Source organism: Corvus hawaiiensis, chromosome 2 (genome assembly GCF_020740725.1).
Source record: "Corvus hawaiiensis isolate bCorHaw1 chromosome 2, bCorHaw1.pri.cur, whole genome shotgun sequence".
Taxonomy (NCBI): Eukaryota; Metazoa; Chordata; class Aves; order Passeriformes; family Corvidae; genus Corvus; species Corvus hawaiiensis.
In genome coordinates this window covers 118,953,311-118,967,814 of record NC_063214.1, presented here as the reverse complement: position 1 = coordinate 118,967,814, position 14,504 = coordinate 118,953,311, and the positions used below count along the sequence as shown (strand labels likewise).

At 41.2% G+C, this 14,504-nt stretch overlaps 1 long non-coding RNA gene across 1 annotated transcript; it reads right to left on the bottom strand.

The window, feature by feature from the left end:
- Nucleotides 1-4,272: 4,272 nt before the first annotated feature.
- LOC125321764 lies at nt 4,273-7,120 on the bottom strand. Its single transcript, XR_007201680.1, has 3 exons — nt 6,940-7,120; nt 5,916-6,297; nt 4,273-5,756 (listed from the first exon to the last, which is right to left on the bottom strand). It is a non-coding gene; the product is annotated as an uncharacterized LOC125321764 (long non-coding RNA).
- Nucleotides 7,121-14,504: the final 7,384 nt, after the last annotated feature.

The following is a 14,504-nucleotide window of genomic DNA, read 5'->3' as shown; positions in this document are numbered from 1 at the left end:
GCCCCCTCCAGTCAGGGAGTTGTAGAGAGTCAGAAGGTCCCCCCTGAGCCTCCTTTGCTCCTGACTAAACATTCTCACCTCCCTCAGCCACCCCTTACAGGACTGACTCTCTGGATCCTTCGCCATCTCCTTTGCTCTTCCCTGGACACACCTCAGTATCTTTCCTGCATTTAGGGGCCCAGCACTGGACACAGCATTCGAGGTGTGGCCTCAGCAGTGCCCAGCACAGAGGGACAATCTCTGCCCTGGTCTTGCTGGTCACACTATTTTTGACACAGGCCAGGTGCCATTGCCTTTCTCGGCCATCTGGACACACCTGGGCTCATGTCCAGCCATGACTCAGACCAATGGATACAGGGTCTCACTCTGTCACTGAGATGCTGCACTTGGAAGGAAGGAGCCTGCACCCTTTGGTATGTAACAGGATGGTGAAGAGATTGCTCTGATCTGCATCGCGACCTTCACACCTATCACAGGTCTGAAGGTTAGTAAAGCTCGTCTTTGTTTGTTACACTGAGTATCAGACTCGAGGTGATTGTTCTAGGCAGCCAGTGTGTGTCATTTAATCTGGCAGGTTGGGCAATAGATAGAGGACAATGTGTTTTAAAGCCAGGATAATAGCTGTTCTTTGCAAAGCTCCGTTTAAAAAAGAGTCTACAGAGACATTTAATTACTTTCAAAAGACACAGGACATGAAGCTTGTTCTCAAAGCTTTATTCCACATGGATTTCTTCCTGCTTAATTTACTCTGGATTAAACTAAACAATGGCTTACTCTGAATGAGAACATCTATGTATAAATAAATCAGGAATAAGAAATCGCTGTGTGTAGAGAGAAGCTCATGGGTCACCTCTGTGACCCAACAATACACCTTGATCTGGTCATCTTCTCCTGGATATCATCCTGACTTGTTCCTTGCTTTTTTTTGGGATTCAGCTCTCAGTGGATCAGCCTGGAGAGTGTGCCATGCTCTCAAGGAGCTCTACTTAAACTGAAGTGATTTGGGGAACCAGGGGCCTGGACTTTTCGAAGAGTGCATGACTTTGTTCCAAATAGCACACCAGATATTTAATTCCTCTAATAATGCATTGTCACTCAAACTCCTGTTTCACTGGGAGGATGGTGAAAGTTAAGCAAGACAAAACCCAGCTTGCACTTAGCTGGCAGTTAAGTTTAACCAGAAAATAAAATGTGTATCTTCTGCCTCCACTGTGATTTGAGAATTAATTCAACAAACACCAAGCAAGAAAGGAGTCAGAGCTCATGACAGAACACGGAAAGAGCTCATCTGAGAGAATTTCAATTGCTTAAGTGCTTTCAAAAGGGCTTGGCCTAAATAAAATTCACATTTAAGGTGCTTAGAGGACTGGCTTCCCAGACGCTGAGCTTTTTCTTGATGAAGTGTAGGAAGGCTAGGAAAGGACACCAGATGAGCTTGTCTTCAAGAGGCAGAAAAAGAAGCCAGCAAGTGAATTCCAGAGCAGTCAAGTCACTGAATAAAAATAAATAAATAAATAGATAAATAAAAATTAAAAATATCTTAATAGTTGGCCAGGCTGACAACAGTCAGTACTAGGTTTATTGAGAACAAATCTTGTGCAACCAACCTGATTTCTCTTTTTGTGGCAAGGTAACCAGTCTCGTGTAATTCCTTCTCTCCTCTGCATGTCTGTTAGCAGGGGCACAGCAGAGAAACTCTCTTCTTACTCTGCATTGGTGTCTTGCAGTGTTTCCCGGTCCTTTCAGAGAACAGGATTCAATCCAGTGCTTCAGCCTGGTCTTTTTAGAATGAAATGTTTCTAAAGGGTTGCTTGGCATGAGTGAACTCAACCAACCTGGTGCTTCAGAAGGTCTCAGGGCACCTTTGTCCTGTATGTTAGAGCTAAACTATTTTGCTTTTACATTCTGTGAGCAGAGAGCAGCTGGCAACGAGGTAACAGCTTTAAAGCTGATATAAAACAGCACCAATTTGCAAAACTATTAAACAAAAATCCATCTCTTTGACCACTCTGCAAATATTTAGCTATGTTTGGCTTTTTACACACAGATGGTGCAATAGTGCAGCTGGGTTAAGCCAACGCAAAGCTCTGAAGGAGGCTGCTGTCCCCTTCTTGTGCTGGTATTCACACGGCTGCATTTGCATTCACGTGGTTGAACGGTAACTGAATCAGCTCAGTGATCTCACTGAAAAAAAACTCCCTTGGTTAGTTTTCAGACAGATCAGAAAGCTGGCCTGCCTGACCAGGTGCTCCTTAATGTCAACAGCAAGGGAGGCGAGTGGGCTGGAAGGAAACTGCCTCCGGAAGAAGGTGATGAAAGGGGCACGGTTGCACATTGGAGAAGATGCTGGAGTTCCTTGCTGGTCTCACTTAAAGCACCCTCACGAACCGTGGAGAAGTGTGGTGTGGAGATGGAAATGAGCAGTAGGAAGAAGGTGGGAATTCTGAAACCAACTTTTACTGAAGGAAGTATTTTAAAAAGCAAAGTGCAGATAATCCTTCTGAAGTCAATGACACACTGGACTGGACTGCTCTGGGCACATGTGTGAATTTTTGTGAGTTCAGAGCTGAAGGTAATGGCAGCTCTGCCTGCTAAGCACCCCAGGAATTCGTTCCTTTATAAATTGATTTGAATGCACGAAAGTTAAGCCAGGAATTAAAAGGCAGTTTGGGGACCACGCTTGGGCCTTCAGCAGAGTGGTTTTAGTGCTCGCCATAGCTGAACAAATGAGAACACAGGTTAATAAAAACCTTGTGGCTTCCTTGTAAAGATGAGAACTCTTCTTTAGAGGCAGAGAACTGAGGCACATCATCATTTGCTGGAGATCACATAAGCTTCTTGCTGTAGACAGTAACAGAACAAACTCTGTATTTGATGTGATCTAGAAAGAAAATTACTGGTTTGGGGCTTTAGGTAGGCTTTTCAGATTGCTTTTAACATGCCTTATTTCATGGAATTATATGCTAAAAACCATATCAGGGCAACCACTCCTCTCCCAGACACTACACTTTAAAGCTTGTGCAAAATAACAGCACTGCTTAGTGAACCAGCTTTGAGATTCTTTTTTTCCCAGAGACAAACACTGTGCTTTTTCACTACGGCTTTACAGAAACTACTGAACTTTCTTTGCTAACATTCTTCCTCTCTAAGAATAATTAAAAAGCCCTGCATTCAGGAACCTAATTGAGAAGTATTAAACAACCCAAATTTTACATGCACCTTGTTATCAGCTCTGTATATGATGGTAGAGACCCTGTACAATGTGAAAAAGTACTAGTTTAAAAAAAATTAATCACATTTGCGTTAGCAGCAAATGACTAGCACGGTTGTTTGTGTGGTATTCGGGAGAAGAATGCCTAGTTTTACATTTTAATTCTTAAACCTTCTGAGAACAGCAAACACGTTCTGCATGATTTCCCCCAGCTCGGTCTCGCTCTGCTCCTCGGCAGCCGCGCTCATTTTTCGGGTACATTTTTTCCCCGCTGCCGGCTGCGCTGCAGGGCACCACCTCCGAGGGCACGGCCAGAAGGGCTCTTTGCCAGCACGGCGAGCTCCTCCTGCCTCCACAGAGCCCAGAGCTGGGCTGGTCGCACCGAAATCCCCAGGGATCCCGTGCCAGAGCCGCAGCCAGACACCGCGCTGGTTTTCCATCCTGCGCCAGCTCCTTATCTGATGCTCCGGCTCCACGAGAACCGGTCCCCGCTGACTCACGGCCACCTCAGCCCACGAGCTGGTTTTCAGGCTGGATCCCACAAATCCCGGCAAACGATGCCTCGTTTGTGGCAGAGCCGCTTTCTCCTGGGAGGCACGGGGTGAAGTGTGCGTGGGACAAAGGGATTTGCGAGCCACAAGCCCCGTGTGCGCTCCGAGCGCTCCGGCCGCAGGCGCTCCCTGCCCTCTTCTCAGCGACAGCGCTCAGCCCTTGCTGCCGAGAAATCGGCTTCAGAATCACTTCGAAAGTTAAGCACAACCAAAGTTCTACTTTCCAAACCCCAAATGGGTTCACGCACAGTTGGTTCAGCACCCAAAAAAAGAAAAAAAAAACTGGTATCAAAATCAGAAAAAAAAAAAAAAAAGGCTCTGCTTGTCACCAAAATGCTTTCAGCTTGATCTTTTATTTTGTACATTCACAGCAGCATCTTGGGGTGCTAATAATCTGAATTTATTAAATATTAAAATTAATATTTTAATATATAATATAAAATATTGTTAAAATCGTAACGAAATATTATTAGCATCTCAACATGAGATTATTAAAATTTTAACGTAAGATTATTAAAAAATTTGCCATCAAATCTGAAAAACCCCTGAAAAAACCCTGAAATTCTTCTTTGCTAACTACTGTTGTCTACTAGATAAACGGGTGTTAGCAAAACCTCTGTATACAAACTAATACAAAACTGTAAGTTACTACTGACCAAAAAAATGGATGTAACTTACTATCTTTGCCAACCCCTTGTGTGAATGCAAACTCTGTAAATAATAATGAAATAAACCAGGTACTTAAGCAACAACAGAATAAAACTCTAGAGTGTCATTTAGCAGCATAACCAAGAGCAATTATTTTAAAAAAATTTCAAAAATAGTTCTTCACGAATAAGTTATCATCCCATTTGGTCTGACCCCACAGTTGATTTTACCTTACAAAATGTAAGTGGTGGGAATTTAGGACTTGCAGGTCATATTCTTGGCCAGCAAGTGCAGCTCCACAGCACAAGTACAAATCAAATAAATGCCGTGTTTTAATCTGCCCTGTGAAGCCCTGAATGGCCTTGGTGTAAATTAACCTTGCTACCTGCAGTGCAGCCTGCCCCAAAGGCAGCGACCTCCCCATCAGGCATGGGGAGTAAAATGTGGAATATTGGATTAGAGACTTCAGGTAAGCCGTTGTAAAAACCTGGAAAAGGCTCCTGTGTGTTCTGGCTGACTAATACTTTCCATTATAAAAGACTCTTTCTTTGGGAAGCGTTAACACCTCTGCTGCTTGTTGCAGGCCTTTGATATTTAGCAGGGGAAATCCCAGAGGCTATAGTGGTACCAATCCATTGCCCAGAGAAACGTGAGTCAGTTTTACCTGAGCTGTAAAGTATTAAAAATGCTGCCTCCCTGATTCATGCACTAAAGCAGATTAAAATCAGGCTGACACCCACATGTGTCTGGCCTTCCCCCTCTGCACAGATGGCTCAAGTGCTCTTGAAACATCATTTTACAGCCCAGCACATTTAATAAGATTCAAACCTGAGCACAGAGATCTCAGCTGCCTGCAAAGCAGGAGCTTCTGAGACAGGAACAGCCATGGGGGGGAGATTTTTACACCTGCCCCTTTTATTCTGACTGTATTTGCAACGGAGCTTTTAAATTCCTTTGCAATATTTCCATTGTAGCAAGAAAGTCTCTCTAATAGCTCCTGAAGTGTTTTTGAAGTCACTCAATAAAGCTAAGAAACCTGCCAACATTTTTATATTCTTCTCTACATCTCACAAACTATTAGCTAATTTCTAATAAATAACGTCATGGGCTAATAAAAAAATGGGACTTTTTACCTACCAACTCAAACTCTTGTGCATTGGCTCAAGATTTTCCCTACGGACTGTATTTTTTTAATAAATAACTGAACACATGTATATGCTATATAAAAATACAGAACTTAAAAGTTACTTCTTAAAAAGGGTACAAATGAACTTACTGTATGTGCATAACGTTGTGTTGATCTTGCATCTATTCTCCGAGCACATCAGAATAATTTTACAAGAAAGCTGAGAAAACACAGTGTTATATACGAGATTTGACAAGGATAAAAGAGAAAACTTTGAAACTTGCTTTGTTTAAGAAAGCAAGCCTCTTCCAAAGAGTAAAAAACCTGATTATTTTTCATAGTAGAAATCCAATAAAAGACTATTTTTCTAGAAATCTACCTGAATTCCCAAGCGCAGTTGCATTTCTACCAAGTTTTCCACCACGTTGATTGGTGCTGATTGGTGCTGATTGGTGTTGATTGGTGCTGATTGGTGCTGATTGGTGCTGATTGGTGTTGCTCATCAATTTCAGCAGAAGTAAAACACGTTCCCAGCAAAGCCTGAAGGTCAACACAAACTGGCTCTGGCAGAGAAATGTTTGTTTCTACCAGGACATTTTCTCCAGTAGCTGGTGATGGGGGCTGGAGCTTGTTCAAGTGTCCCCTCTTGTCTTCCAAAACTATTTTGACTTGGTCAAGATTTATTTGTCACCATCTAGAGATCCTGACCCAAACCCTTGGCTGCATCCAAACTCTGATGACTTTCATTGTCATCTTTATGTCTGAGGGGAAAAAAAAGTTGAAAATAGTGAAAACATAAACTACAAACATAGCATTTGCAGCAGAAAATAAGAGTAACATCTAATTAGATTGCCAAAACTGATAGTGTCAGCAATTAAAAGATGAATTGTGTTGTTGTTTACTATGTGGCACTCAAACAAAAGGCACTCTCTGGGATGGAACACCTGCCAAGAGGGTTCCAATAAGTAGATTTCATCAAATAACCAGCATGTAAGAGAAAATAGGAGATACATATTCATAATAATATTTAATTTGTTGGATTTTCCGAAACGGCGGGAACAGCTTGTTTATGCTACAGAAGCTGTTCATATATTTCTGTACTCTCTTTGGTGGCTACAATTTGCAGGGTTAAAAAATCGGTTCCAACAACACAGGTGACAAGATTTTTCACAGCTGTAAAAGCTATAAAAGCGAAAAATGCTTTTATTTCCTTGGTTGAACCACTTTAAATTTCACTATCATGATGGAAAACCTAATGTAAAGTAGTAAATTGTTTCACACTCAGAATGTCTAAAACAGAACCTGAATTAAGAAAACATTAAATTAATTATCTGGATCTCTAAAAGAGAACGTTTTAGAAAAAAGTACTTTATGATCTGATCAAGAATCTGCTGGCAACATACCTGAAATGAGAATGGCTGCTGAGTTTGTGAACTTTTTGAAGATGTCAGGTCAGTGAGTAACTCCAGGAGAAAAGTTTTGACAGGTATGGAATTTATATTTCAGAATTAATCTTGGAAAGAAAGATTGTTAAAATCATGGGAGGTTTGCACGTATATATGACAAAAATTAATCCCCTGTTGAAAAGGGGAAAACCACACTAAGTAACTGAAGAACTCTTGGAATAGCTTCCTAAAATATTTCCAGTTTGTGGTTATTAGAACTTGTCTGATTAAGGAACCCCAGTGAAGGTGGAAATTCTCTGCACTGGCCATCAGTACTGCAGATCTCCAAGAGCAGGGTGACAACAGATCCCACTAAAATACATTCATTTTACAGTGCAGCAGTGATCACAGCTCAGGAAGCTGAAGAAACAGGCAGCAAGCATGCATAAATTATAGCAGCCCAAAGTGAATTTTAATGTGTGACCACACTCACATGATTAAAAGTTTCCCTATTTTCAGGTAACATATTAGTTCTAAGCATGGAGCTCCAATACAGAAAGGTGACGTTGGATTTTAATCCCTGAAATACTTTGCTGTTGAGATTAGAATTGGCATGTGGGGTTTTTTCCCCTCAAAAAAAAAAAAGGAGGTGGGAGGAGGTTGGCCAGAGTTCAAGACTCTGAGAATGCAACTGCATGTATCTTACAGAAAGCACTCAAAAGGAGGAATCAGGTATTTGCATAATACTTGCAAGAGTCCCAGGAATGTGTGTAAATAAATGCTTGATTTGATGAAAAATAAAATATTTCATTAACTCACACGGAACCAAATGCACATAGATTTGAAACGTCAGTCTCATTTACAGAAATCTATTTTATCCTGCTGTTTAAAATACTCACCACATGCTCTCTCTTGCAGTGCTGTCTCGAAGTCCGTGAAGTCCATGAAATAAAACCACATCCTTCAACATCACAGCTGTAGGCACCTGAATCACTGTGTGTTTCAACATGTTTATGTAGATCAGAGGCACTCTTAGAACTGAAAATAAGGTAAAACAAATAACAGATATAATAGGACAGAGGAATAGCCTTGTGGTTAATGTTTAGGACTGGGAGGTAGAAATTTTTGGCTCTGACAATGACAAGTGAAAGCGGGATATGTGTAAATTGCTTCTCTGCCTCAGTTTTTCCACCTGTGGAAAGGGGATAGTACAGACGCCTCTTTGATGTGCTCTTAATTTCTTTTTCCATTCCCTCTTTCTTCCCACACATCCACACCATGCCCAAATCCACGTTATTTTTCCACAACCATCACCCTTTCTTTATGTTCACATAGACAAAATTCTTGTCCATTACCACTCATCCTCTCTGGTCTAGAAATTCCAGTTATTTCCTTCTATCCCCACACAATGTGAACTCAAAAATACTTAAATATTGATGCATTTTACCCCATTTCCAGCACCCAAAGGCTAAGCTTCTCATCTTCTCAGGGAAAGTTAAAAATAATTTGCCAGTGCTTATATGTGCAACTTGGTTTGTCACATCACCATGCCATGAGCTTCAAATTTTGTCACCTGCTGTCACAGAGGAGACAAAGGAATTACGGTGGGGAAAAAAACCCCCATTTTTTCAGTTCTGTATCACAGCTTCACCAAGATACTTTCTTCTACGTGACAAGAAAAAATGAAAATACCATATTAAAATTGACGTATTATAATGCAGTTGGGAATAAAATTCACAGAGAAAGAATGAGATCAAAATGAAATGCAGATCCAATAAAGAGGGTAGTGAAATAATGGTCGATTTACAGTGTTTCAGGTTACTTCCAAAAAACAGATGGAAAGATGTAGAGGATCATGTTTCACCCTCCAGGCCGTCACAAAAATGATGATTATTGTTTTGCCCTTGGCACTTTCAGATGGTTTTTAAGAGGTGGACGTTGTCTGGAGGCCTCCTGACAGACAAGCACTGGCAAATTGCTTTTGGTGTTTGAGGTATTACCACGCTCACAAAGGTGGCAGGAAGAGTGTCCGTCCTCTGCCTCCCCCTTCCACGGTGGGATCTATTTCCTCGAGGCACAGCCCTGCTCAGGGCTTGTGAGATATGGGATTGCTCTGACTCTGGAGCTGGGAGAACCTCTGGCAGAGGGGCGGGCAGGGCTGGAAGGACGTACCCTGATTGTGTGTGTGAATCAGCAACCCATAAAGAATGCTTGAATTTGGATAAAAACTGGGGGTTTTAGGAGTTTGAAACCATGCATTGTTTTATAATCAGCCCACTGCTTTACAAATGTCCAGAGGAAAACAGTCATGTTGTCTCAAAAAAAATATAATCCATAGCAGCTACTCCAGGATCACTCCCTGCACAGGTATTTTTCCTCATAGTTTGTCTCAGGCCAGGAATTTTGTTCTTGTTTTCTCCCTAACATAAATAGCTTCATGCGGAAAACCCGTCTGGAATAACTTAATCTGCAAAACTGTGTCACTGAATTTAACAGGCTCTAGGAATGGGAGTATCCACGTTTACTTAGTCGTCTGCCATGTGAATGTGTCCATGCAGGGAGGGATTTCAGAATATCTACAGCATTTGCATTCACATCACAGCTTATTTCAGAATAATTTCTTATAGGTAAGCAAGCTCTTTAAAAGAGAATTTCAATATTTATCAGCAAGCTGTTACGCAATACGCCGGGGTAGGAATATGGGAATGTCATGTCTGCACTGGCATTCTGCACCAACATGCAGACATGTGTGCTGCCAGAATTGCTAAAGAAAGCTGAATCATGAACCAGGGACGTAACAGGCTTCAATATCTGAATGGATTTAGGTTGTGCCTGAGCAGCTGGACCCTGGGATGCCTCCCAGCTCCCTCAGCCAAGTTCACTTACACAGGTTCACATCAGCCTTGTTCCTACTCGAGCCACCTTGAGATTTTCCCTGGCTGTGCAAGCAGGACACAGGCAGAGTTATCAGGGGACAAGGACAGCCAGGCACACTGTACAATTCACAAAGTTTTAAGTGCAGCCAGAGTACTGAGAAACAAATAGTTCAGTTAGCCAGGTGCTTTATTTAATATATCAGATCTATCTTAATCTGCTACGCTTTAATCAAAAAAAACCAAAAAAAACCAACCAAACAAACCAAACAGCGTATTCAAACAGCTTCATGAGTTAATAAAACAGAAATAAAAATCTCAGTTTGGATTTATTTCCAATTTCTTTCCAAAAGCACCCTGAGTCTAATCTAATGAAATGCGGAGTTGCTAAGCATCAGCGTGTGGAGTTGTAGTCAGTGAAAAATCACATTTCCTTAAGAATGCAACTAGAAAGCAGACTCTTCCCCGACTGAGCAAGTCTGCACAAAGCCACTCGTGTGTTTATACAACCTGAATGTTCCCAGGTCTGGCTGCATGGCTGGAATATTCCCATTCCCAAGGCAGAGACCCAGCCGCGCCTCTGCATTTCCTGTGTGTCCGACAGCAGTATCACAGGTTTCCTCGTGCTTAGATGCACCAGGATTCTTTCCCAGACAGTCATCGCTGCCGTAGTCGGCCTTGTGGGAATCTCTGGGGACCCGAGGGAGGTTGTGGTTAGGTCAGGGAAGGACTGGGCTGTGTGAGTGAGGCTGATGATGTGCTGCAGGGCTGCAGCCCAAGCTGAAACACACCTTGGGCTTTCACCCAGCCCTGGGTCGTGAAAGCAAATAAACAGAGGTGCAAGAGGAGAATAAACATCTGCATGGGAGCCACTGCAAAAGAGAAAAGCCCCCTAAACTTTTTGGTTTGAAGGCACAAAGAATGGAATTTCCATGCCTCAGAGGCACAGGCAGTAAAGCTCTTACTTTTCCAGCATTTGTAACACAGCTGACCTAGGTTCAGATATCAATTTTCTTAGCTGATATAACAATGCTTGTAACTCTGTTGTTTATCTGACCTGTAGTTTATCTAACCTTGAGAAAAGTATGTTTCATTTTAAGAAGCTCTAACTTACTGTGTTTCCTCATGTGATCTTGTAGCAGCCTTCCATTGGCAAAATGTTTCCGACTTTTCTGTCAAGCAAATATTTTCTCTGAATTTAAACAGGAACTATTTAGTGGCAATACAAATAACTTATGAAAGATTTATTAATTAATAACTTGCTGCTGCCAGATTCACTAATATAGTAATATAGCATTGAGACAGTTTCAATATGCTCTGTCACTACAAATTTAGTTTAGGCTTAATGAAAAGGATTGTTTATCAGTAAGTAAATATCCTAAACAGAATAACAATCTGTTCAAAAAAACAACAGATTCAAGTTTGAGATCTTCTGTCAATGCACCTACTTTCCATCACCAAAACATCCACAAATCCTAAATATATTCTAAGCACTTAAAACCAGAACAAAAACACCACCTGTCCCTCCCTTTTTAGCTTGCAGGAAGCACACCACGTAATACACAGTTGGTTGAGGTAGGGAGTGTTCTGGTGAAGAAAACATTCACCAAACATGCAAAGGCAAGAGAATTTCTGTGCTTCATGAACATGACAACCTTCCTGGAGCAAACCCTGCTTTTATGCAATTGACTTCTCTGTCAAATAGAAATATTTATTAAATTACACATGCACGTTAAATGAAAATCTTAGAAATATAAACAGAAGTGAGATCATAACCCCTTGCTGTTTTCTGACACTTGATTTTTGCATGATCTAAAAACTTGGTGGTGTTGACCATTCCTCCACAAGTAGGACACAACCTCTCCTTTTGTGGAGGTTCTTAAGTGCTTCCACCTACATATACAGCTAAGCCTATGCGTTCCTTTAAATACACCTAAACCATCTAAACCAACCAACCCAAAATAAAAACTGCACAGGAGGACTGTGCTTTCTTATGCAGAAGCAGAAGAGCCCGTCACATACTTATGTCTGACTGATATATCTTTAGAAATACACAAACTACTTCTTAAAAAAACAAAAATCATGTTAGCAGTGTTGCAAACACCACAGGACATTTAACCCTGCAAATGTCCATGGAAAAGGATTGTGTCCAGACAGTTCTGGAATATCTCCAGTCTTCATAGTCCCTGGAGCCACCAGGGTGATGGGGTAGTGAATAAATGTCAGCTGTACATCTCCAGAAGTCCACTTACTGACTTTTTTTTTTTTAAATCTTTGCACTTTCTGTTTTTACATTTACATTCACATACCGGTTAACCACAAGCAATCAGCAAGCCACCAAACAATCTTTTGCATTTGAAAAGCTCTGTCCTCAGATCTCTTGAGCTCAGGAGCTCTCTGATACTGTGGACACTAAGCAAGTTTTAACAGCAGCAGTGGAAAGCTCTGACATGTTGACATGTGACAAGGGGAAAATCCCAAGTGGTTTTATGTTTAGGTGTAAATAGAGGTAAAAACTACTTTCAGGAGAAAACTTCAGACCTATGTAAAGGAATATCCTATACTCTCATGCAAGGAGGAGCCACAAGTGTCTCTCATCTACCTAACAAAGGTGACAACTATGCAGAAATCTCCCTTTTTAAAAAGGTGAAATCATAGCCTGCACCAAATCAAAGACTCTTAAGAATTCAAGAGGACTAAATGCAAATTCAAGAACAGGAGGCAAGGAAGAAAATATTCTTGATGATAAGAATAATCAGGTGACTCAAACTGAATGACACTTTGGATATCTTTAGGTCTCAGCAATTAATACATAAAATTCGTTTACCAGAAAGGATTTGCCTAGCTCCTGTAACCAAGTAGGGGCACCACGAGTCCATTTCTGCTCTTCATCAGGACGTGCTCTCAAGAAGAACAAGAATGTAAAACCTTGATCACAGCCCACATCCACTCCAGTGGGTGGAATACAGGCAATTTCCTGGTACAGAGTTCTGAGCTACAGATTCATGTGCTTAGTAAAGGGACGGAACCCTAAAATCCTTATTAAAAGACAGGAAATCCTGAAACCTCACCTTGCCTACAAGAGATCTCGCACCTCTCTTGTAACTGATGCCCATTAGGTCTCTTTTCTAGCACAGACATGCAGAACAAATAGTTTCATTTTTCCTAAACATCTTTGAAGACACACCATATTCTTTTTCTTCCACGTCTGACTTTTCCCCTTTCCCATATTTAGGCTATACAGCCAGAGGAGTCCCTTCACCTGTCCTAATGGGCTTTATTTTCTAAAGTTATGATCACAATGATGTGTGATTTTTGTTCCTCTTAAGGACTAGAAATTTTACACTGTCAGGTCACTGGAGTGAGTTGAGTTCTCCAGACAACAAATAATGCATCTGTCAGCTAATGTCCAGAGGGAAAATGAACACATTTATGTTGCCTTGCATCCACTGATGGGATTTTGTCATTAACAGCTACCCCAAAAAGCAACTTCAACCCATAAATTGAAGAGACACATATCTTGGGGTTTCACCAATCAAATCTGAACGCTGTTGACACATTTTACAAAACAAAGCCAAACCGATCGGTTTAAAGCAAGCCCAGAACGATGTGTTCCAGGAGCAGAGTCCCACAAATTGCCTTATTATCCTTCAGCTTTTCATCTGGAGAGGCTCTGCTCCTACCCTCCCTAGGTCTGGAGCTGAATGGCACGCACAGCAAATGCAGCCCATAGTTTAGCCCTTACTCAAACAATCAAGGCATCTGCTATGAAAGACTGTCAATGGAATGTGGCTGCTCCAATACAGCCAAGGGCAGGACATCACCTTTGAAGCCATGACAATAATTTTAACACAAGAGGTAGCTTGCAATATAGGGAATGCATTAAAAATGCTCTTTCTTACCACAGAGATGAGAAAAACTGGGGCAGCAGTAGGTGTGTTTCCCCTGATTTGAACAGAAGGAAGAGTAAGCTCACCATGAAGTATTATTATGAGGGAGAAAACCCTGATCCTGACTGGTAGAAGTTAAGTCAAAAGTCTTCTTGAATGGTTTATGAACTGTCACCCACCAGCAGAATCATGAGGAAAACCCAACCCTGTTCAACTCCCAGTTACTCCAAGCTGAGAATTGCCCATGGATGATAGGAACTATCCCATTAAATCATGGTGCCCATAAAGTAGAAATGTTTTTGCAACTATTTTAGATAGGTGAAAAAACATCTGAAGATCTCTCACAAGTTCCTATGCAACATAGAGCACTAAGTGAATTTTATAAAAAACATTTATATGTGAAAAACTTTTTGAGATAGTATGTTTTAATTTTTTTATGAACTCCCTTTCCAGTGACAATAAACAACTTTTTTTTTTTTGATGGGTAACAACTTCTTCCTCCTTATCACAGGCATGAAGAGCAACATGTTCATAAAACTACACTGTACTGAAGGTAACATAAACCAAAATAGAAGCATGGAAAAGGCAAGATCATTTTGGCAGGAAATCAACTGACAGGAACATAGAATTAAGTGTTTTTAAAAACCGAACAGACACCAGTAAATACTGCAGTAACATTTCATTAACTCCCTCCAACACAGAGACAATTACATCAGCTACAAAAATGCAGAACATTTTGCAGTATCCACAACACAAACCAGGTCCTGAATTCTCACCTACCATCTCATAGCTGAAAAGTCTGGCTTGACTAACTGAGTGA